Consider the following 24415-nt stretch of genomic DNA (forward strand, 5'->3'; position numbering starts at 1 on the left):
GTATATGAATTATGAATAAGCATTTCACAGAAGAAGAAACCTGAATGGCCATGAAACTATGCAAATATGCTCAGGGAAATGGAAATCAAAAACAAAATACCATTTGATACCCACTTGACTAGGAAAACGTTAAGAATCTGATAGCACCAAGTGTGGCTGAGGATGTGGGACCAGAAATTCTTGTATATTGCTGGTGGGTGGAAACCGGTACAACCACTTTGCCAAGGAAAGCTGAAAATGAGCAATTCCACTTCTGGGTGTCTACCCTACAAAAGCTCGTGTACATGTGCACAAGAAGACATGTTCCAGGGTGTTCACTACAGCAGACAAAAAGAAGTACAAACAACTTAACCGTCCGTCAGTAGGAGAAACAACAAACTGTTGTCTGTTACTGCAATATACTACTACATAACTCCTCAAAAAACGCATTGCCATCAATGCCATTTTCACTCAAAGCATCCCTTCAGGACAGAGTAGAACTTCCGGTAGGGTTCCCAAGGCTATAATCTTTACGGAAGCAGACTGCCACATCTTTCCCCTGTGGAGCAGCTGGTGGGTTCGAACTGACGATCTTTCAGTTAGCAGCCTAGTGCTTAAGCACTACACGACTAAAAAAAACTAGGGCTCCTTATATTACTACAAACCAGTTTAAATGAATTAACAAATTAAATAGATGTATATGCGTCAAAATAAATAAATCTCAAAAAAATATAGTGTCGAAGGAAAAAAACAAGTAGCAAAAACATTGATAGTAAATGTAAACTATAAAAACTCAAAATGATATGAAATATTGTTTATGGATACATGCAGATGTAGTAGAAGTATAAAATCAGGCATGGGAATAGCACATATCACCTTTAGGCCAGGGAAAGAAGGGAAAGGAAGGAATGAGGCTTCAAACCTTTGTTCTATTCTCTTTCTTTAAAAGGTGGCGGGGGGGACAAAGGAAGTTTGAAACAAATATGGCACAATGTGAAGTCTGGTTTAAGAATACATGGGTTTCTAGAAAATAGCTTTCTTTTCTAAATGTTTTAAATATTTCATAATCAAAGATTTTTCATTTTAAATGAACTTAAAAATAAGAACAGGCAGCAGAGAATTAATGTTTCCAGGTATATTTCAAGAAACTGGATACTCAACCCAATACCTTCACTGACTCCGCTAAATATATGTCCATATACATGCTTTCTAGAGAGAGGTAAGGACTATCTTAGATGGACGGACGGACGGATGGACGGACAGATGGATGGATGGATGGATGGATGGGTGGGTGGATGGATAGACAGAACAGGTGGCTGCATAGAAAACAAACAAATATATGGCTAGGCAGAGACAGATATTTTAAAAGTGCTTAGAGAAGTCAAAAGGTTTAATTAGTCCATATAAAATGGAATTCCAGCTCTGCCACTCCCTACACTGATACCTTGGACAGGTTCCCCGTACGAACTGCACAACAATAGGGGGCACCATTCACATTGTTGTGCAATGCCAAAGCCCTAATGGGCAAATGCCTTACCCTCTCCTAGCTCCCATTTCTTTACCTGTAAAATGAGGTCAATTATACCTGCCTTACAAGGTCTTTTGGAAGATTAACTGGGACAATGTGTGTGAAGTACTTAGCACAGAACCCAACACATCGTAAGGCCTGAGAATACTGTAATTATTATCAAGGTGGAGCCCTGGTGGCACAATGGTTAAGAGCTCGGCTGCTAACCAAAAGGTTAGTAGTTCAGATCCACCAGCTTCTCCTTGGTGGAGAAGTTCTACTCTGCCCTATAAGGTAGCTATGAGTTGGAATCGACTTGACAGCAATGGGTTTTGTTGTTGTTGTTGTTGTTGTTGTTTATTATCAAGAGACCAGAACTGATGGTGCCCAGCTACCATTACTGAACATTTTGATCAAAGATTCCGTAGAAGAACCCTGATCAAAAATGAAAAAAAGGAGAAACAAATTTCAAATTCTCATAGACTTTCTGGAGCCATGGTGGCTGGATGAACCCCTGAAACTATTGCCGAGATAATCTTTAAACTTTAAAAACATCTCTTGAAGTCTTCTTAAAACCAAACAATAGTTTAGCTTAACTTGTAAAGAACGTCTGCCTTCAGCATTATGCTTTTTCAAGATCTATCTGTATGGGATTAAACTGACAACAGGAACTCAAAATATTAGATGGAAAACTTAGGGGACTGTGAGTTTATGTTAATGGGGAGCAACAACTGAGAAAAGCAAGGTAAGAATGGTTGCACAACTCAAAGAATGCAATCAATGTCACTGAATTGTACATGTAGAAACTGAATGGGTGTATGTTTTTTTGCGTATATTCTCAACAAAAAAAATTAATTTTTTAATTAAATTAAATTATTTAAAAAAGAGTAGGTTAATATGCGACAGTAGCCCAAGAAGTTATCTCCTTAACACTGTATAACTAGAATTTAAAAAGCACCCATTTACAGTAGAAAAGTACCATATGCATGTCACATTTACATAGTCAGTTGGGCTGATATTGATGACTGCAAATTTTACAAAAAGCACTTGGATGCACTGGCAGCTGTCAAACGTGCAGTCCTGGTCCTGGGAGTTCACAGAAGCGCCTGAAGAGAGTGGGGTTAGGCTGGGCTGTTGATCTCCCATCAGAGTAGATCAGCTTTTCTGTGGCCTTAAATACCCGCCTCTCCTAACTGTTGGACGCGATGCAAGCCTTAAGATAAATCTGATTTTATGTAAAGCTTTCCACGCATCTATAAATAATGTTCATAGTCTAACATCACAGACGGCAGCTCAGCCATGATACAGCATGGCAGGTAGGGAAAAAGGTGGGGGCAGGAGGAGACAGCAACGTGGGGGAGCGAGGGGTGGCAAGGAGCTTCTCTCCTGTGTGCATTGTTATCATGCAGGAATCCATTAACTTACTTCACAATTTAACATGAGCTGACTTAAAAAAAACCCCAAACCTGAGCTGACTTAGACCACCAAAAAAAAAAAAAAATAGACTTAACATAGGGCTTTCCCGAATGCCATCTGTTTCAGTTATCTAGTTCTACATAACCATCCACATCAAAACTTAGTGGCTTACATAAAACAAAACGAGACTAAAAGGGCACACCAGCCCAGGGGCAAGGACTAGAAGGCAGGAGGGGACAGGAAAGCTGGTAATAGGGAATCCAAGGTTGAAAAGGGAGAGTGTTGACATGCTGTGGGGCTGTTAACCAATGTCCTAAAACAATATGTGTACTAACTATTTAATGAGAAGCTAGTTTGTTCTGTAAACCTTCATTTAAAGTACAATACGAAATAAATAAGTGAATTGTTCAACAAAAAAACTTCGTGGCTTAAAATAACAAAATTTACCACTTCTCCTGATTCTGAACTTTCCCGGGCGTTTACAACTCTGCTTTGCCGTGGGCTCCCTCTGCTAGAGGCTCAGGGCTAGGCCAGAAGGTCTGAGATGGCTCCCTGGCATGTCTGGAGGTGCTGGATATCAGCCGGCTGCCTCAGTTCTCCATGTCTCCTCTCATCCTCTGGTAAGGTAGACCAGCTTCCTCACATGATTGTCTAGGGCAAGGTCTCAAGAGGACTGAAGCAGAAGCTACAATGCCTCTTGAGGCTCAGGCCAGAGAACTTGTACAACATCACTTCTGCCACATTCTGTTGGTCAAACAAGTCATCAGACTACCAGACTCAAGGGGAGGAGAAACAGACTCTGCCTGTTGATAGAAGTGGCAAAGTCCCATTGCAAAGGAGAATGGGAGGGAAAGTTGCAGCTCTCTTTGAAAACAATTCGTCACGGGCCCTCTGAAGTCAGATGCTGATGCTGATGCTGATGCTGATGCTGATGCTGATGCTGATGCTGATGCTGATGCTGATGCTGATGCTGATGCTGATGCTGATGCTGACAGGGCTGGGCTTCTGTGTATGATTTAGCTCTTTTTAAAAAAAAAAAAAAAAAGCCCCTTGCTTAAAAAGGACAAGTTTGAAAACCACTGCATTAAGACAAAAAGGGCCAGAAAACACTATGAAAACAGGAGTGTGGAGTACTGGTTCTACTTTTTTGTCCTAAAGTAAAATCTTCCTGGTGGGAAAAACTGGGCTTTTTCTTTCCAAGCAATAGGATTCCTGAGGAAGCAAGATTTCTCCTCCACTGAGCAGACAGCAAAAGTCATATGATGTGACCAATGATTTTGATGAACAGGTCAGGGGATGGGGGGGTCAGTCCTCAATAGAGCAGGTACCTGAGACTTGTTCTCATAAGACAGATGATGACAGAGAGTCTAATACCCCTTTCTGAGACAGGCCAGCCCATCAAATAAGAGAGAGAGAAGTAGAGCAAGGTGAGACAGAGTCTATAGGGGAGTGAGGGTGGAGGGGTGGCACTGAAGAAGCAAATGCTGAGAGAAGCAGCAGCTGCTCAGATACAGGGATGCCCTTCACCAGAGGGACAAAAGGCTGAAAAATGACCCTCCACACATCTTCCTTTCCTCTTCTGGAAATCAGGCATGGGAAATAAGAGAAAGGTTTTGCCAAAACGGCAAAGTCATTTTAATATAATTGGACACTAAGTATATGGAGAGGGAATCTATAATGCCAAACAACTATAGAAAAGAGAGAGAGAGAGAACAAAGGAGAAAAGAAGAGAACAGAATAAGACTGAGACTTACATAATGACCAAACCATCCCCTGCTAAGAAACACTTTCCAGCCCCTTCTGTGTGGACAGGTGGACAAATAGAGTCACACTTGTATGTGTGGGTTTATAATTGGTTTCATTTCATTCCATTGTAAAATGGGTTAACAGTGCATCCATATTGTGACAACATTCTCTAGCAAATGTCCTAATTAGGAACCCTAACTAGCTTTCCATTATTTCAAAACTGTCCAAATCTGGGTAGACCCCAAAGACCATCTGGAACCTGGACTTACGCCTGGGCAGCAGTAGACTGTCCTTCATTAGACCTCTCTATGCCCCACCTATCTGAGAGAGAGAAAGGGGGATGGACCATTACATGGAAGACACACTGGAATACAGCATTTCCTGCTCAGACATTTGGTGTTATGATTCTATCTTCCTTGCAATTGACTGTGTTCATAAAACTTCAAAGATTTTTCTGGTGCACTGGCTATTTACATTTATCTGGAACCCACTTTTATTTAAGTATGCACTGATGTGTATATACGTACGCACAACAGTCATCCAAGAAGCAGCAGGAAGTACCACTCTTCTTCAGTTTATCTTTAAACTATTTCAGTTTGAAGGGGAAGAAGCTTTTAAAAAACCATGAATAACTTCAAAATCCAGAGGGAGGAAATGCCAATAAAATAAAGCCACTCACATGGATTTATCATTGTATTTCTGCAACCATTGCTTGCTTCAGTAGCTTGTCGCTGTAGTGGGGGTGGAGGTGGGGGGGAGTCATCTGGATCTCACGTCTCATATAAAATCTGATGCGGATTTAAAAAATTCAATCATAAAGCTCCACCAAGTGGATATTTTTTAAACTACGCCAAGAAAACAGTCACTGCCTATATGGCTGACAATCGAGACGGAGGCCCCAAAACTGCTTTTGATGGACAGCAGTGACCTGGCTTACCCATCATTTTGTACATAATTTAATCAGATCAGCATCTTGGGAAATGAATTCTATAAATGATAAAATGGATCTGCAAAAACAGGCCCCTGGCTTCCTGAGACCTGAACTGGGCTTAGAAGCTGCCTGTGGCTATGCTAGACCTTACATGGACTAACAGGATCTGGGGATATACTGACTTACAGCCACTCAGGGAGGTAAAATCCCCCTGTGGCCCCTCTGGAAAAGCTTCCTGGTCCATTTAATTGTGTTCCTTATTCCACTATCTGGGCTGATTATACTGAATTACTTGGTACCCCTGTTAAGCCTGTCACTTAAAGATTCTAGAACAAATTAAGTTTGTTGAAGGTTTTGCTCTTTCCCTCTACTAAAATATTCATATCTACTCTAACAACCTGATAAAAACTGGCTAAAAGCCTTGCTGGTATCCCCAACAGGGAGTGCCATTTTTAATGAATCCACAAGCATCATAAATAAAAAAATAGCTCATCTTAATAAAGAATTGATAGAGCAGCTCTGGCCCCAGAGAGGTGTCAATGGGGAAGCTACACACAGCCTTGGGAGACCCAGTTCAGCAAATGAGTCTCCCCAGAGCCTGACAGCCCGAGCCAACCAGAAAACTCCAAACAAAGGCAGAATCTATGAACTTTCTGAACAATTTGCCATAGAGGAGTTGAACCTAGTGGATTTCCGTGGGGGTGGATGGTAGATGGTGACAAGGAGGCCCCTCCAGAGGTATATAAGAAAGTGGGGGGAGAAGGAAAGGGCATGAGTGATGATAAAAGTAACAGCTAAGAGCTAGGATTTTCCACGTGTCAGCCATTATCTACCCAACAACACTACAAAATGGGTGCATTATCCTCTTCTCACAAACGAAGGCAAATGGAGTTTATATAAGTCACATAGCCAGTAGGTAGAAGGTCTGGCTTCCAACCCAGGTCTGACTCTAAACCCAAGTCCCTAATCACTAAACCCCCTAAAAAAAAAACAAAAAACTATGGGCTGTGAGTCAATCCCAACCCACAGCAATCCTATAGGACACAGCAGAACTGCCCCATAGGGCTTCCAAGGAGTGGCTGGTGGATTCGAACTATTGACCTTTTGGTTAGTAGCCAAGTGCTTAACTACTGTGCCACCAGAGCTCCATAAAAAACCATTGCCATGGAGTCAATTCCAACTCATAGCGACTCCATAAAGGCTTTATATAAGCTTTAGAAATGCTGCTTAAATTTCTTAACTCTTTCACTCCAGTTATTTCTCGGACAAAAGGTAGGGCACAAAGTCAGTAATCACAGCATTCACTTGCTCGAAGGTTAAGTAGGGGTCCAATAGACACATCACTCCCCAGCCAAGATTCGCTTCTAAGGCTCCTAAACACCCGGGCAAGAATCTGGCCTCCTCCCTCCCAGGCCAGCAGAGGCTGCTTACTTCAACCCCACCCCATGGCCCCACAAGAGAGTGCTAGACCTAAAAATATAAGCTCCACAAAATAAATTCAATATATATTCACACTGTCTTTAGAATCAAGGTGAACTTGGACTATAGCCCTTGTGCTGCCATTTGGGGACTGTGTGACACTAGATAAGTTATCTTGCCTCTCTGGACCTGCGCAGGGCAATGGGTTTCTCTTTCTGGCCCTGGGTTTGTAGTTCTCTGTGGTGTAATGAATTACTTAATATAGCCCTTCTAACCGTGGTCTTTGTGATTTACACACAATGATTGAGTGGGACTATGCAAATAAAGTATATGGAACCTGTGATGGTTGGGGTTATGTGTCAACTTCGCTAGACCATGATTCCCAATATTGTATCGTTGTCCTCCATTTTATGTGGTGTGGATCCTGACCTCTACTTGTTGATGAGGATTGGTGTAGGGTGTGTCTTAAGTCACAGCTTTGCAAGAGATCCCACCCTTACTAAAATTATGCCCTGGGGTGTGGCCTACATCTAAGATATACGTGTGTGTCCTGGCGAGGCTCTCTCTCTCTCTCTCTCTGCATCTGGATCCAGCTTCCAGTTTGTCATCAACTGACCTCTGGTTCTTGGGACTCAAGCCAGAGGCCTGCTGTCTGACCTGCCAATTCTGGGATTCAGTACCCTTCACAGCCCCTTGGGCCAGCAGCCTATTGTGTGAATGGATTCACTAGCTTCCACAGCCTTGTGAGCCAGGAGCAGCAGCCTGCAGTCTGAACTGCTGGTTTGGGTTCATCAGCTCCTGCAGCCACGTGGGTCGGGAGAAGCCTATGCCTGATTCACGAATTTGGGGCTTGGCAGCTTCCACACTGTGAGAGCCATTTCTTTTATACGGTTTGTGAGTTCTGTGAGACATTGCAGCAAATTAGGGAACCCAAAGCCAGGAGGGAGCGTACTGAGGGGAGGGGAATAGTTGATGTTAGAGATGATGGAGTGGTACAGTAGCTTGAAAAAGTTGGACATTTGGGACATCTTTAACCTCTACCTCATGGGAATCAGCTTTGTGCTGATCCTTATAAAAGAAATTATTCATTTTTCTCCCAAGACAATATGCTAAGCCACAATCTTGCAAGAGGATTGGACAATTTACTATGCAAATAAGGTATGTAAAACCCTTGCAGGGATTGAACAGTTTACTATACAAACAAGGTGCCTGGGGCCCACTGAGGGGATTGGTTAGTTTGTGGTCTTGGTGGGAGGAGTAGGCTTATAAAAGAGCCAACCCCACAGAGGCTGAGGAGGATCACACTACTATCAAGAAGAAGAACCTGGAATGAAGCACATCCTTTGGACCCAGGGTTTCTGCAGTGAGAACCTCCTAGACCCAGCTGTAACACTGAAGACAGTGAGACTGCATAAAGTGGCATGAGACGGCAGACAGCTGCAGTGGGGTTGACCCCAAAGACCACAAGCGAGAGAGCTGAGTGCCTTCAGGCAGGAGGCTTGCTGGCTGAGCAGGGTGCCTCCAGGCACTTAACACCAGCGCCAATAAAGCTGCAGCACTTGCCTGAGCAGGACAGAGTCTAGGCCCCAGCCAGGCCCAGCAGAGAGGCCAGGCTGAAAACTGAGGCCCGCCTGTGGGCACGACCAAGAGAAAGCTGGGAGCTGTTCTGGTTGGAAGCTGTTCAGATTAACAAACCATGTCCTGTCTCCTGAGTTGTTCCTCTTAATTTCCAAGCTGATCCTGACCTGAATTTTAACCTGTTACTTCCCTAATAAACTGCATAACTGTGAGTATGGTCTGTGAATTCTGTGTGACCATTGTAGCAAATTATCAAAACCAGCAGAGAAGTACAGAGTACCATGAGGGGAGCAGCCGGTGTCAGAACTGGTAAATAGGTTGGAGAGTGGAGGTATGGCTGACCTCCACCTGATAGGAATCAGCTTTGGGCTTATGATATTGATTCTCATCTCTTAGCCCCCCTGAAGTCAGGTGACTTCTGAAGCTACTACATTACATACAGCCTCCAAGTTCATCCATTAAATAGGGAATACACTCTTAACTGTTTACACCCAGCCTTGTTCCAAAAAGAATTTAAAGCAGCTAATAACATCTCTTTCACCAAGTTGTGGTCAGAAGAAAATATCATTTTACTAGCACTTATTATATGAGAATCTCCCTAAGTGAGTCCTGCACGGTGCATGGCTCACAGTGGGCTGAAGGTAAATGTGCCTCTCACCGGTGCTCTGAACCACTCGGGATCTGTCCTTCATCCTCTTAAGCCCTCCCCACCACCTGCAATGCCTTTCCAAGAGCTCCCTGCCCAGAGTCATTGCCTCATTCTCCCAGGGCTCCCACTGGCATTGCGGGATCATAATTTTCCCCCATAACTCTTAATTCCTTTCATGACCTGGTACCTGGGACAGGGTGAGAGGGATCCAGGGGGAGAGAGATCAAGAAAAAGGAGTCACAACCATTCCAGCTTCCTGTTTCCTTCATGAGCAGTCACAGGAAAAGTGCTTAATTAGCAAAAGGGCTACTATTATAGCTATGCCCCCTGCAGGAGAGTTTGATCTCACTTAATTCTAAACTTTCTTCCCAAGGGGTAAAGACAGGAAGAGAGAGGGAGGCCTCACCTGAGGTAGAACAGTGTGTGACATACAACAGAAGACACAGGAAGGGGCCTTGGAGTGGGCAGATGTCACACGTCCTCAAGGACAGGCAGTCCAGACAAGCAAACCTTCTTCCTTCTTCAATCTTATTATTCACTTGTTTTGCTTAATTACCTGTTTTAGAAAAGTACCATTTTCTAGAATGCTTGCATTCCAGACACCACAACCAGACTGCCTATGTTCAAACCTTGGGCAAGTTGTTTAATCTTTCCATGACTCACCTGTCAAACTAAGGTAGTGATAAATTCTACCTCATAAGGTGGCCATGAGTTGGAATTGACTAGATGGCAACTAACAACAACAAAGCTGTTACCAGAAAAATGGAAGAAAGCAATCTGAACAGGATGGGACTTCTGACTTGTATGAGGAAGGAGGGCTTTTTGGTCAGGGGTTATGCATGCGGAGGGCAGAGGTCCCTGGAGAGGAAGAGGATGGTAAAGTGAGACTGAAGGGCCACCAAAGCCAGAAACCAACCTGCACAGACTGGAAAAATCACCCCTAGTCCCTGACACAGGCCCTAGGCTTCCTCTTTTACACGTTTCCAAGCACTTTACAATTAACACATCGATGACTCAGACTACTTCCCCATGGCTCACCTCAGATACTAGGAAAATACCCAAATGAGAAAGGCAGAGCGAGGAATCAGGAACTGAGTCCACCAAAACCACAGTCTAACTTTCCAGTGATTTCTCAGGGACTGCTCATCAGAATCACCCGGGGAGCCTGTTTGACTACCTGCTTGTTTTTAAATACAGCTTGCTGTGCCCTATAGCCCAGGTGTTCGGATTCCACAGGACTGGAGGATGTCCAAGAATCCTATGCTTTTTAAATGTTCCTCCCATGATTCTGGATTACAACCCCTCTTAAGACATGTTTTGAAGCAAATAAAAATAAACACAAACCCGAATTAAAAAAAAAGCATCTTTTAGCTTCCAGCAAAAAGAATACATAGAAACTGCTTAATAGTATGTTATTATGTTCTCCAGTGTAGCTACAAAACAAATTTTTCAAAGGATAAAAATATTTATGTCTGTACAACCTACCAATTCTCAGTTTTAAGTCAGGCTTCCCACTTGATTCTCCTCAACTGTTCATAAACCATGGCTTATAAAAAATAATAAATAAATAAACCCATTGCCATCAAGTCGATTCCGACTCATAGGGACCCTGCAGGACAGAGTAGAACTGCCCCATAGAGTTTCCAAGGAGCGCCTGGGGGATTCGAACTGCCGACCCTTTGGTTACCAGCCATAGCACTTAACCACTAAGCCAGCAGAGTTTCCTATAATAGTAATAGCTATTATTTATTGAGCACTTTTGCTAAGTTCTTTAAATTCACTCCTCCCTGAAACTCCATAAAACAGGTGTATTCCATTTTACAAATGCGGAATGGCAGGCACAGAAAGGTCTAGCCATTTACACAAGGCCCCACAGCTACGATGCAGCAGAGACATATTCTGAATGTAGGCAGTCCAACCCGACAAGCAGTCCACCAGATAAGCAGTCTTCCTTTGTTTTTTTAACTTCCAAATGGATAGATATCAAATACAAAGCTTAAAATGAACAGCGGTAATTGGGCTTTCTATATTTGGGGTGGGGAATTCTTTTTTATTATAATTTCAAATAGCTGTGTGAATCACTGCTGTGTTGCCAGGCTGTCTTTATCCTCCTTCCATAATGTATCTCTTTCTAGAAAGCCAGTGCTCACTTCTGGCGGCCTGACTCAGACATTGTCTCAGGGGCTCCAATGTGTTACACTTTCATCAAACTGGCAATAGCTTATCCAGATCCGCTTGATGGGAAGGAACAGGTTGTTTGTGTCGAAAATAATCAGAAAGAACAAGCTGCTTGTCTCCAAAATAATACATCTTACATGGTACAATCAAATTAGCTACAAAGTGAAGAATTTTAGGAAGAATTTTAACCCCATCTTTTTCAATCCACAGAAATACCTCCTTGGACATTTGTTTCCTTGTCTAAGGACAGAAGCTCAAAGGGAAGACTCAGCTTTCAGTCTGATTGTGAATTAGCATGTGAGGCTGCTAATTGTCCCCACAGAACTAAGGCAACAAGGGTGTTATTGGTAATTACAGGCTCAAGAGGGCCTTCCAGTCATCAGATTCAGAAAGATTCCCTCACAGGAAAGGCTCCCATGAGAAGCTATTAGAAAAGATCTAGGAGCCCACACCTTTAAAAATGGGCTACTTTTTTTCTTGTTAGCTGCTGACAAGTCTGCCCCACCCCCAACTCGTGGGGACCCCGTGTACAACAGGATCAGATACTGAATTCAGGTCTCCTGCAAGGAGGGTGAGAATTTTACCACCATTGCTAGCACATCCCAAAGCCTCCATCTTCTTTCCCACAATTCTCTTGATCTCAAGGCTTACTTAACAACACACGTCCTCACAGTTGGCAGTGGCTTGCTAGCTGAAGATCTAAACTCCTCAGCAAAGCCTCTGAGCCCTTTCACGAGCCAGCTCCCACTCTCATTCCATACTGTTCTCTCATCTCTTCCTCTCCACTCCACGCTGTAGCTTTACCAAATAACTGTTTGTGCTGATCTCTGTTGTAGCGTCACAGGGCCTGATTTAAGTAGGCAACGCAAAATCATTTGCTGTATCAATGAATGTATTCCCCTAAATGAACCATATTCTTTTTAATCTCTGTGTCTTGGTCCAAGCTATTCTCTCTGACTGAATCCTCCTTTCTCCTGGCTTCCTCCCTCTCATTTTACAAGAATCAGCTTTAGAATTCTTTGCACTCGGGAAATCATCTTTGACATTCTCCCTGAGGTGGGTAAGGGTCACTACTTACCAAACAGAACCCGGATGAGATGGAGAAGAAATGGGACTTGGTTTTGCTTTAACAAGCACATCCGAATGTACCTGTCCAAATGAGTGTTGTCCACATTAAAGAAGTCATTTAGTCCATTTTAAGAAATCTGCTGTGTTTATGATGTTAGTAAACCTTTTAGGAGACTCGGTAATGTCTGAGATGTCCCAGAACCTCAGATGACTAACAGTGTCATCACTTTTCCTATCTCCCAGAATTCTGACTGAATCAAAGAGAGTCTGAGGTGGAAGGTAACTTAGAGATCATCTTAATTCCTCATCTTACAGATGTGGAAACTGAAATTCAGAGAAAGTTGAAGTCATGCCAGGGATCAAATAGGAAGTTGGCATCAGAGTTCAGACGAGACCTCAGCTCATCTTTCAGCAGATCACACACTCAATACTTTAACCATTTCATCTCACACACAGAAGAAAAATGCACTAAATTCTCTCCAATACCTGCTTGGAATTGCATGCCGTGTTTTTTTGTTTGTTTGCTTCACATGTTAAAGAATAATATTATGCCGAAAATTTAAAGCAAAGGTGAAATGTTGTAAGAGCTCAAGATGGTTTCATCATAAGACACATTATGTCACGATAAGGGGCCATCCCCAGTTGTTGTGTTATGTTGCTAGGTGCCATCGAGTTGATTCAGACTTACAGTGACCCTACAGGACAGAGAAGAAGTACCCCAGAGTTTCCTAGGCTGAAATCTCCCCCACCCCTGCCCCCGTAGCCATTCTAAGGACTTCTGTGTGTGTGTGTATGCGTGTGTATGCTTTAGGTGAAAGTTTACAGCTCAATTTAATTTTTCATACAAAAAATTTATACATATTTTGTTATGTGACATTAGTCGCAATTCCCACAATGTGACAACACACTCCCCCTTTCCACCCCAGGTTTCCCATGTCCACTCAACCAGCTCCTGTCCCCTTCCTGCCTTCTAATCCTACCTCCGGACAGGAGCTGCCCATTTGGTCTCGTGTATCTGTTTAAACTAAGAAGCACACACTTCACGAGTATTATTTTATGTTTTATAGTCCAGCCTAACCTTTGTCTGAGGAGTGGGCTTCAAGAATGGTTTTAGCTCTGGGTTTACAGAGTGTCCAGGGCCATGGCTTCAAGGGTTCTTCCAGTCTCAGTCAGGCCATTAAGTTTGGTCTTTTTAAGTGAATTTGAGTTCTGCCCCATACTTTTCTCCCACTCTCAGGGACACTCTGCTGTATTCCCTATCAGGGCAGTCATTGGTGGTAGCAGGGCACCACCTAGTTGTTCTGATCTCAGGCTAATGAAATCTTTACGCCAGGTCTTTTTTTCCTGCAGAGAGGCTAGTGTGTTCCAACCACTGGCCTTTCAGTTAGCGGTCAAACACTTAACCATTGTGACACCAAGGCTCCAAAGGCTAATCCCAAAGTTTCAAGAGAACCAGATTTTAGTCCACTGGTCCCTAAACACAGCCCTGATGGCACAGTGGTTAAGAGCTCAGCTGCTAACCAGGTCAGCGGTTCAAAACCACCAGCTACTCCTTGGAAACCCTATGAGGGAGTTCTACCCTGTCCTATAGGGTTGCTGTGAGTCAGAAGCCACTTGACAGCAACAGGTTTGGTTTGGTTTTTCGGTTTGGTCCCTAAATACCATTAATTTGCATATCATTGTTTCAATTTTCATCATATCTGAATACCACCTTTACTATTTACTTCTTTAAACTGGCTCACTTTTTAAAACAATAAATAACTCATTTAACCTCAACTTGAGCAAAAATAATCAGATAGATAATAATCCATGAAATCGTAATATGTTAATACATTGTTTTCCTAACACATTCAAAATGAATTAAAAAACCAAACCAAGCCCATTGCCCCATCAAGTCAATTCTGACCCATAGCAACCCTAAAGGACAGAGTAGAGCTGACCCATAGATTTTCCAAGGAGGGGTTAGTGGATTTGAACTGCCAACCTTTTGCTTAGCAGCCATAGCTCTTAACCACTGTGCCACCAGTTTACAATGAATACATAATGTTCCTGTACCACTCTGTGTACTATCAGTAGCACACATACAACACTACTGAAAATTCTGCTTTTTAGAGGACAGTTGATTCCATCGAAAACGAAACCGTTTACTGGTATTCCCACTAGTTTCTATTCAGTCTTCCACACGCACCTACCTGAAACGCCCATCAGTAGCACATGCAGATCTCAAACTAAAAGCTTACCTTTCCACTAATAGCTTTTCTTATCAACCGCTAGATCGCTACGCCTTCCACACATTTGATCTGTCACTTTGTTTGAAATAGTCCTTTACCCTAATGTTCTGCACTGACTATTAATAAATTACGAACAAACAGCCAAAATAATTACCCTTTCACCTGGGAAAACACTGGTGACTACGACTTAATGGTCTACCAGTGACATACAGCTTTACCCAGCATAATGGATGCAAATGTGAAACAGGATATGGGTATGTTATTTTCACACAAGCTGTCACTTGTCACACAAATTACATGGGCTTCTATTAGCTGTTTAATTCACAGATTTAAAAAAAAAAAATTCTGCTTATAATACCTGCATCATTCCTGGTTCTCCTGGGGATGGCCGTACCAACCCAGGAAACCACCAAAGAATAAAAGCTCCAGAGACAGTACCTGCTCCCTATGTATGAAAATTCCGCTATGAGTGGTAAAAAGGATATTAGTCAAAGTTGTCCAAAGATTCAAATGCCTTCAGAAATAGGAAAGGAAGACCTGAGATTCTAAAGGAAGTCCGAATCTTGACACCTTATCAGAGTGAGAACTCAGTAAAATCTGCTGAGCAGTTTAGGGGTCTACCAAGTCCAGGCAAGGTAAGGTGGGCGGGGTACTGCTGGCGCCATACAAAGGCGATGACAAGGTCTGCTGCTTTACATCGTCAATCTAGACTGGCCCTGCCATCTAGAGATGGTGCCTTCCGTGCATTCCTAAGGAGCCCATGGCTGAGAAAGCGCACATTGCAGAGGCCCTGGAGCCTAAGGCTGCCCCTCTTGGGCCAGCTTTGGTCCAAGCCTCTGACGCCAATTTAGGAAACCAGTTGATGCTTTTACAAACATGGTTTTATTCACAGCTCTTACATCCTTAAATTGGTATATTTTAACGTTTCCTTTCTAATAATAAAAATAATAACCAATACTGATCTAGTACTTAACATGTACCAGACACTGTTCTAAGCACTTTAGATGTATTAACACATTTAAATGCAGAATCAGAGAAAACGTGGCCTGCAAGAAAACGTGGCAGCTATTTGGCACAAAGACCCCCAGGCCTATGTCAGGAGAAATGAGTACTCTGCCGCTTACTAGCTGTGAGACCTTGAGCAAGGGCTGCCTCTCTCCGGACCTTTCTTATCTGGTGAGGTGGTGAGATGGATGAGAAATGATAAGTAGGCTTCTATACAAATGCCGAATCTGAGCCAGTTGAGCTGTCTGGGGCACTATATTGCCTAGGACTCTGAGCCAGCGTGGGAAAGTGTCACAATCGATTAGCAATGTCTGCCGCGATGGGTGCAGGTGCAGGGGGCAGGCACATCGTGTATTTGCCATCTTTTGACTAAAGGATTTCTAAGGCCCCTTCCTGCTCCAATTCTTTGAATTCATGGTTCAAGCCCAACTGTTCATTAAGTGTAGGCTCTTTATAAATTAACAAGAGAGGGAATAAGAATTAGTTTTGGAACCTCAGAGACCTGATTTGTGTCATTGACTATGTGGACTTTTACAACTAATTTAATCTCCTTAAGCCTCAGTTTCCTCATCTACAAAATAAGGGAAAAACATTTAACCTACATAGTCATCTTGAGGATTAAATAAGTAGGTAATGCATCTAGTACAGTACCTGGCATACTGCTGATGTTCAGTTAAGTAGAAGCTACTGTTGGTATTCTCATCATCATCATCATCATCATCATCATCATCACCATCATCATTAGGCTGTCAACACTCAACTGGATTGACATTTTCTGACCCATAATTCATAACTTAAAGAACATATGCTTACACGATTGCCATAATTTTTCTTAAGGAATAAACTTGAGCTCCTTCCCCAGGAAATACCATTAAAAAATTTATTATAGAAAATTCCAAATTATACAAAAACAGAGAATATTATAATGAACTCCATGGTCCCATCACCACGCTTCAATAATTACTATCAGTTCATGGCCAGTCTTGTTTCATCTAGATATTCACCCATTCCCCCCTCTTCCAACCAACCTACATTTTTTTTAAAGCAGATCCCAGGTATATCATTTCATCTCTAAATACTTCAGTATCTACCTCTAAATGACAGGAACTCTTCAGTAATAGTAAAAGTAATTGTTTTTAATTGGGTGAAGTGGCAACAGCAAAGCATGAAGAGGAAATTATTTCCTCATATCCTCAGTAACATTCCAGAAAAGTCACTAACAAGTGTACGTACTAAAAAAAATAATAAGAATCAGGGGCTGGCTCAGGATGCCACGTGGGGATTGTGGTATGCGTGATTTATTACAGCTATGCAAAGTGACTTATTTCATTCTTTCAGATATTTATGACACCGCTAAAACACTGAATACATCAACATCGTAATTAATCATGAATAATATTTAATTAGTGCTTGACAAGGATCAATTTGGCAACTCTTTTTGTTCTTCTCCTTCCCCCCGAATAGAAAAATAGTCATAAACTAAAGTGTTTTATTTTTTCCATCTGCTCCTGGTAAAGCGCATCCCTGAACTACTAACTTCGTTGAGATCTCCTGAACTTTCATATACCCAGGTAATTAGACTCAGATGCTGTCCGGACTGCGATTATAAATCAAGCCTGTGTATGTAAGCACAAAACAGACTGCTCACACCATGAGCGGGTGTCACTATTTCTCACAGCCCTAGCCATCGAGCAGACAGGTTCATGGCTGATAGCATAATAGAAAGAAGCTTTCATGTGGCTCTGCTGCCATTGCGCCCTTTCCCTCGCCTCTTCAGCCACCAGAAAGCACTGATTATAAGCATGATTCTTCATTTACAAAAGTAGTCTTTTGGAATACTCAGCAAAAAATCCACACAGAGCTGCATTAAGGATGAGCCACAAGACTAAGTCACAGGGAAGGCACGCGGCAACGGCACCTCTCCAACCCGATTGTTGCTTCCAAGGCACTTGGTGTCCCAAAGAACTTCTGTGGCACTGTGTACCACTTCCCAATCAGGGTGTTTTGTTCTACAGCAAAATGATTAGGAGAACTTTCAGTTCATTGTTTTGCCACAATATACACATTCATTTAATTTTAACAGAACAGCAATATTTGTTTCCATTAACTTGAATTGAAATTATGGAACCAGAGGCTCCTGGATGTTCTAAGATGTGAGAAAGGAAATGTTAAATGGTTATTTTTAACTTAGAAGGAAGGTGTCCAACTAAGGGATTCCCTTTTATCTTTGAATTTTTTTTTTTTTTTGCATTCTTAAAGTTTATTTACATATACAGACATAATAAAAAAAAAACTAGATTAAACAAACATTCGATTAGTAGATCCAGTGATGCAAGAAATCAAGTTAACATGTTATGTCATGGTAAGCATCCTTTTCATTTCACTGACAGCTCCTTTAGAAATACATTTTTTTAATAATTTTATTTTAATAATTTTGCTTTACGTGAAAGTTTACAAATCAAGTCAGTCCCTCACACAAAAACCCATATATACCTTGCTACACACTCCCAATTACTCTCCCCCTAATGAGACAGCCCGCTCTCTCCCTCCACTCTCTCTTTTCGCCAGCTTCTAACTCCCTCCACCCTCTCACCTCCCCTCCAGGCAGGAGATGGCAACGTAGTCTCAAGTGTCCACCTGATCCAAGAAGCTCACTCCTCACCAGCGTCCCTCTCCAACCCATTGTCCAGTCCAATCCATGTCTGAAGAGTTGGCTTCGGGAATGGTTCCTGTCCTGGGCCAACAGAAGGTCTGGGGGCCATGACCACCGGGGTCCTTCCAGTCTCAGTCAGACCATTAAGTCTGGTCTTCTTACGAGAATTTGGGGTCTGCACCCCAGTGCTCTCCTGCACCCTCAGGGGTTCTCTATTGTATTCCCTGTCAGGGCAGTCATTGGTTGTAGCTGTGCACCATCTAGTTCTTCTGGTCTCAAGATGATGTAGTCGCTGGTTCATGTGGCCCTTTCTGTCTCTTGGGCTCATAATCACCTTGTGTCCTTGGTGTTCCTCATTCTTCTTTGATCCAGGTAGGTTGAGACCAATTCATGCATCTTAGATGGTTGCTTGCTAGCGTTTAAGACCCCAGACGCCACTCTTCAAAGTGGGATGCAGAATGTTTTGTTAATAGATTTTATTATGCCAATTGACTTAGATGTCCCCTGAAACCATGGTCCCCAGACCCCTGCCCCTGCTATGCTGGCCTTCAAAGCATTCAGTTTATTCAGGAAACTTCTTTGCTTTTGGTTTAGTCCAATTGTGCTGACCTCCCCTGTATTGTGTGCCGTCGTCTTTCCCTTCACCTAAAGTAGTTCTTATCTACTATCTAATTAGTGAATACCCCTCCCCCACCCCCTCCCGCCTCTCGTAACCACAAAAGAATGTTTTCTTCTCAGTTTAAACTATAGAAATACATTTTTTTAGCATACTTCTTTTAGCTTATTCTACTGTTATGTTTCATAATTCAACGAAATATTTTTTTCTCTGGTTACAGTAGATATTCACCTACCACTTCAGTTAGATCATTCAAATAAAATTAGTTGCTTTTACAATATTTATTTTTTGCTGTCTTTTAAACTACCGGATGATACAAAGAAAACAAACAGGCATTTTGTTACTGGCCCAATTTAAGTTTCCTTTAAAAATATCTGAACTTTCAGTAGCAAATAACATTTTCTTGTTTCTTAAGAAGTTAGCAATAATCAGCAGTTATAGGATTTATAGAAACACAAGATTAAAATGTCAACTAAAACTAGGGTTGAAATACCTATAGGAGATAATACAAGTCATTTTAGGAAGCCTGTGGAATGAGAAATCAGACAATATCTATTACGTATTATGTGCCAAGCATACTAGATCCTGTGTCTAATATAAGGTGCCCAACAACCCTGGGATGGAGGGATATGGTCACCAAGTGCCAAACTAAAATATGAAGTTATGTGAGTTTTCCAGGGTCACAGGGCTAATACATAATGAGTTAGGGGTTCAAACTCAGGCCTTTCTGACTCCATAGCACAGGTTTGCACCACACAAGAGAATCCCCTAAAATGGATCTTCCACACTCGTTGTTGTTGCTGTTGTTGGTGTTGGGTGCTGTCAATCCCAACTCATAAATGACCCCATGTGACAGAGTAGAACTGCCCCATAGGGTTTTCTTGGCTGTAATCTTTACAGAAGCAGATGGCCAGGTCTTTCTCCCACAAAGCCAATGGGTGGGTTCGACCTCCAACCTTTCGGTTAGCAGCCACCAGGGCTCCTTCCATACTCATAATTACTAATATTTATTGAGCACTAGGAAACCCTAGTGGCGTAGTGGTTAAGAGCTACGGCTGCTAACCAAAAGGTCAGCAGTTGGAATCTACCAGGTGCTCCTTAGAGGCAGTTCTACTCTGTCCTGTAGGGTCGCTATGAGTCAGAGTTGATTTGATGGCAGCAAGTTTGGCTTTTGGTTTGGATGTGCTAAGAGGAGCCCTGGTGGTGCAGTGGTTAAAAGTTCAGCTGCTAACCAAAAGGTTGACGATTCAAATCTACCTCCATAGAAACCCTATGGGGCAGTTCTACTCTGTCTTACAGGGTTGCTATGAGTCAGAATCAACTCAAAGGCAATGGTTTTGGTTTTTGGTTACATGCTAAGAGCTTTATATGCATCCCCTCATTTAATCCTCACCCTCTATTGCTTCTATTCCCATTTTAGATGAGAAAGTCAAGACCTAGAAAGGATAAGTAATTTGCCTATAGTCACACAGGAAAGTCATCTGACTACAGAGCCCCCCTCCCCCTTCATCATTCTGTTATCCTGTTGTTGATTCCAACTCATAGAAAGTCAAACTGCGCCACACCCTCATGATTGTGTAAGAGGTACAATACTCCCATATTCTGACTTCCCATACACTTGTGAATACTGCTGTTCTAGGGTAAAAACATCACAAAGCTTAGTAAAGCAAAAAGAAAGGCTTTAGTCAGCATATGTTCAAAGAGGCAAAAGTGGGACATGGACAAGCACACTGCCAAAGCCATGTCTGTCTGAGTCCAAGGAATATCACAGAATAAACAAAAGTGGGCAAATGGACAAGCATGCTGCCAGAGCCATGTCTGTCCGGAGTCCAAGGGATGTCACGGAATGATCAGTACATATTAACATTGTAAACGGGCGAAACCGCTGAAAGCTTCACCTTTTCACAGACTCTTTAAGAGCTGCTAAATCAATGTGATTCTACATTTTGAATTGTCTTTCTTAATAACTATTGGTACAGGTTTCAGTAAGGGCAGTCAGGAGAGTCTTCACTGGTCCAACAAATCTTACTATTCACTAAATGCTAAGAAAAAAAGATAAAGAGTGGAAAATCTTTTGTCCTGTTTCTGATTAGTTCATGTGAAAGATTCCCTAAAAGATGTTTTCCAAGACTGTCCTAGCTATTGTCTTTATATCTCAGGGCCCACTTGATGTATCCTTGTGGGTCCTTGTGAGTCCAGCTCCAGCTGGGTCACATTCTCTATGTTTAAAGACACCGAATAATGGCTCCAATATTATCTCCTAAATCACTGCTGACTGCCTAAGCAGGCACTCAATGAATCTGGCACCAAAACCCTGGTGGCATAGTAGTTAAGTGCTATGGCTGCTAACCAAAAGGTTGGCAGTTCAAATCCACCAGCCACTCCTTGGAAACCCTATGGGGCAGTTCTACTCTGTCCAAAGGGTCGCTATGAGTCGGAATCCGCTCTATGGCAATGAGTTTTTGGTTAAGGGCACAAATAATTAGAAGTTTAAGCCCTCTAACACATACACACATACACATTCATAAAGATACAAGCAAACAATAGATACAAATTACAGTTGAATGGAGCTGATCAGAGTGTATCAGAAAAAGCTAAGCTTTTAGAAAATATGACTGAAATCAAAATTCTGTTTGTACCCTTTTATGCCAAATGCTGAATTTCCCTCCCCCAAGGCTTGGGAGGAGATGAGGTCAGTGGATCTCGTTGCTTCTGCTTCAGTGACTTTTCCACACGCAACCCGATAGCTTCTGGAAACAAACCAGTGATTACAAGACCATTAAAGTATGTTATTTTAATTAAAGGAGAGTCCTACGTGGGGGTGGGGGTGGGGGGAGTGGGGGCACACAGTAAGCTTGTTAGTGGCCAACCCAAGTACCAGGTGAGAATCTGCACACCAAGGTCTCGGTCTCACCAATCCCTCCTTTCAGTTCTGCCTCCACATCACCGCCCTGACTCAGCCCAGTTCTGCTCTGAACCCACATCAAACTGGGTCAGCCCATCTAGAATCTCTCATGTGACATTTTCCAGAGATGTATGGAGAGGTGAAAAGTTAGTGCATTAAAACAGTCACCACTGCAAAAGCTAAGAAAGAGGCTTGAAATTTAATAGGCCTTTGAAAAGGAAAAAAAAAAAAAAAAAGAACAAGAGTCTAGACTGCCAAAAAAAAATTAATTGGCATTGTTGTAAAATAGTGTTGCACAGCGAGAATACAAATATTATTCATGTTAAGGAAAGGGTTGACCTAAGATGTGATTTATAGGCACTTCAAATGCAGTACAGGAAGTAAACGGAAAAATTAGGGTGTGAGGTCAGGGCGTAGCCAAGAGTCAACTTGAGGGTAAAGTTAAAAACTTTAAGAAGGGAGCACTCAGTTCAGCTTGCCGTATAAATTAAGACCTGTCCTCACTTTGGTGAAATGTAAAAAATCAAATATCAAGGTGGATATGTTACTAAAGGCATTTTATTCTCAACACACGAGAAAACAGAGATACTAATGGGTAAGAAATGCCAGTGGGCTGTGTCACCAAGGATACACAGAGAAGGGTTGATGTTACACGTGAATCAAATGTGTTGTCAGTCAGCCACGTGAACAAACAAGGGTTACAACTTGAAGGGCATTTGAGGCATTCTGCTGAGCAACAAGAAGGAATCCGAAGCTTACTTTTATGGATGTGTTGCTTCATTTTTATTAAAATAGCCTGAATTGGTTTGGATAGCTCCCAAGCTTATCAACGGCCTGGAGGAGGCGACTGAAGCAGAAAGGGGTGTCCAAAACAGGGGCACAGCTCTCGAGTCCTCCTGCTCTCTGACCATTCTGTTTAAATTCAGTTTGCATTGAAAGTTGTCTTTTTTTTTTTTATTTTAAAGAGAATGTGAACATTTCCTAAAGAACCACTAGAGGGCAGGATGTTCTGAAATTAATAATTGCTAAACCAGCCCAGTTACTTGATCACAAGAATTGCTGTGACAGAGCTTCTAGAAAGTTCTGGAACAATCTGGAAAGACAGTCTGTGACTGTCTCCTTCATGCCAAAGTCCACATAGAGCAGAATAGCCAAGACCTCTAAAGGGTTGCTCCTAGTAGAAGCAAACAGGGCTGAAAGCAAGGGACTCACTGCCTGATAAAGGGCAGCAGAGAAGTGAGTGCTCTATGCCGAAGGGGATCAAGACAGAGCTGAGGCTCAGAAACACCTACTCAGCCCCAGTATCCTCTCCACTGTCACTAAAACAAATGGGAGAAGGGCTTCCCCATCACACACTCCGCTCACATGCCTGCAGCTACTTTTCTCTGCAGTCCTTCTCACCCTGACAAAGCCTCTTGATATTCATTTTAACCTGATTCCATCTGCATATAAAAACGCTAGGTGAGAAAAGACAGAAGATGAGGAACATGAACTTCCAGCCTAATGCTGTTCTTGTTAGGTGCCGCTAAGTCAATTTCAACTCACAGTGACCCCATGTGACAGTAAAACCGCCCCATAGGGGTTTTCTACGCTTTAATTTTTACATGAGCAGATCATCAGGTCTTTCTCTTGCAGACCCACTAGGTGGGGGTTCAAACCACCAACCTTTGGTTAGCAGTCAAGCGTTTAACCAGTTGCTCCACCAGGGCTCCTTTCTCTGCCTAATGCACCCTTTATTTTCAGCACTCATTTAAAAGTCTCATTGTCTCCGCTTGGGCTGGTAGCCTGGAGCAGCCAGAGTCATAGTTGCAGGCAGGATCTGAGTGGCGCTATGGTGCAGAGAATGGAGCGGGGAGACATTAAGTGAGCCTCTCTGAACCAGTCCTTTGCCAGCACACCATGCTGGAACACATGTCCCAGGTCCTGTGTCCTTTCACTGCCCTACCCCCCAGCCTGGGGACCTGAACGCAAGGGCTGTGGCTAATTACGAGTCATCATCACCCATCCCTGCAGTAAGCGTCCTCGTTAGCCCGTGTCCTCCCTGCATGCCTATCAGACAGAAATCTGATCTCAGCTAAGGGTGTGGGAAGGGGCAATGGCACTTTTCTCCTCCATTCCAGCTTTGAATCTCTGGCCAGGTACACTCAAATTTCACACAGGTAGCCTCTGCTGAACGGCTCTCAGCCTCAGTTTCCTAACCTGTTAGAAGGTGAGACTAAGAATACCTACCTCATCAAATCACTAAGAGGCTGAAATGAGATCATGAAGACCCTTGAAAAGCTGTTAGGGCTGGTTACGTATTGGCGGTCCCCTATTTGCAGACCTCCAGTAATAGAAGACCATCATTTCCTACTTTTTGACTCAGATTGGGACTCCAAGGGGGTAGACCTGGGGATAAGCAAGGCTATTTCTGCCTGTCACTTGGAAATGACTCCAACCTTTTCTCGTGACCTCAAAAAAGATGCTTAGCTTCATCTGTAAAATAACAAAGTATGTGATGTAATCGCCAAAGTCCCTTAGGGCTCCTAGAACAA

The 24415-nt window shown here is 42.7% G+C and overlaps 1 protein-coding gene across 2 annotated transcripts in view; it reads right to left on the reverse strand.

Annotated features, from left to right (window-relative positions):
• LOC126079669 (uncharacterized) overlaps positions 1-24415 on the reverse strand; it is a 202421-nt gene that overhangs the window by 157398 nt on the left and 20608 nt on the right. The window contains exon 1 of one of the 2 annotated variants that reach the window (XM_049890819.1): positions 21616-21721. The exons of the other annotated variant lie outside the window; for it this stretch is intronic. The gene's annotated coding sequence lies outside the window, so the exon portion shown is untranslated. Of the gene's footprint in view, positions 1-21615; positions 21722-24415 lie in introns of those variants that run through there. 2 annotated transcript variants of the gene reach the window in all.

Source organism: Elephas maximus, chromosome 7, assembly GCF_024166365.1.
Source record: "Elephas maximus indicus isolate mEleMax1 chromosome 7, mEleMax1 primary haplotype, whole genome shotgun sequence".
NCBI classification, from domain to species: domain Eukaryota; kingdom Metazoa; phylum Chordata; class Mammalia; order Proboscidea; family Elephantidae; genus Elephas; species Elephas maximus.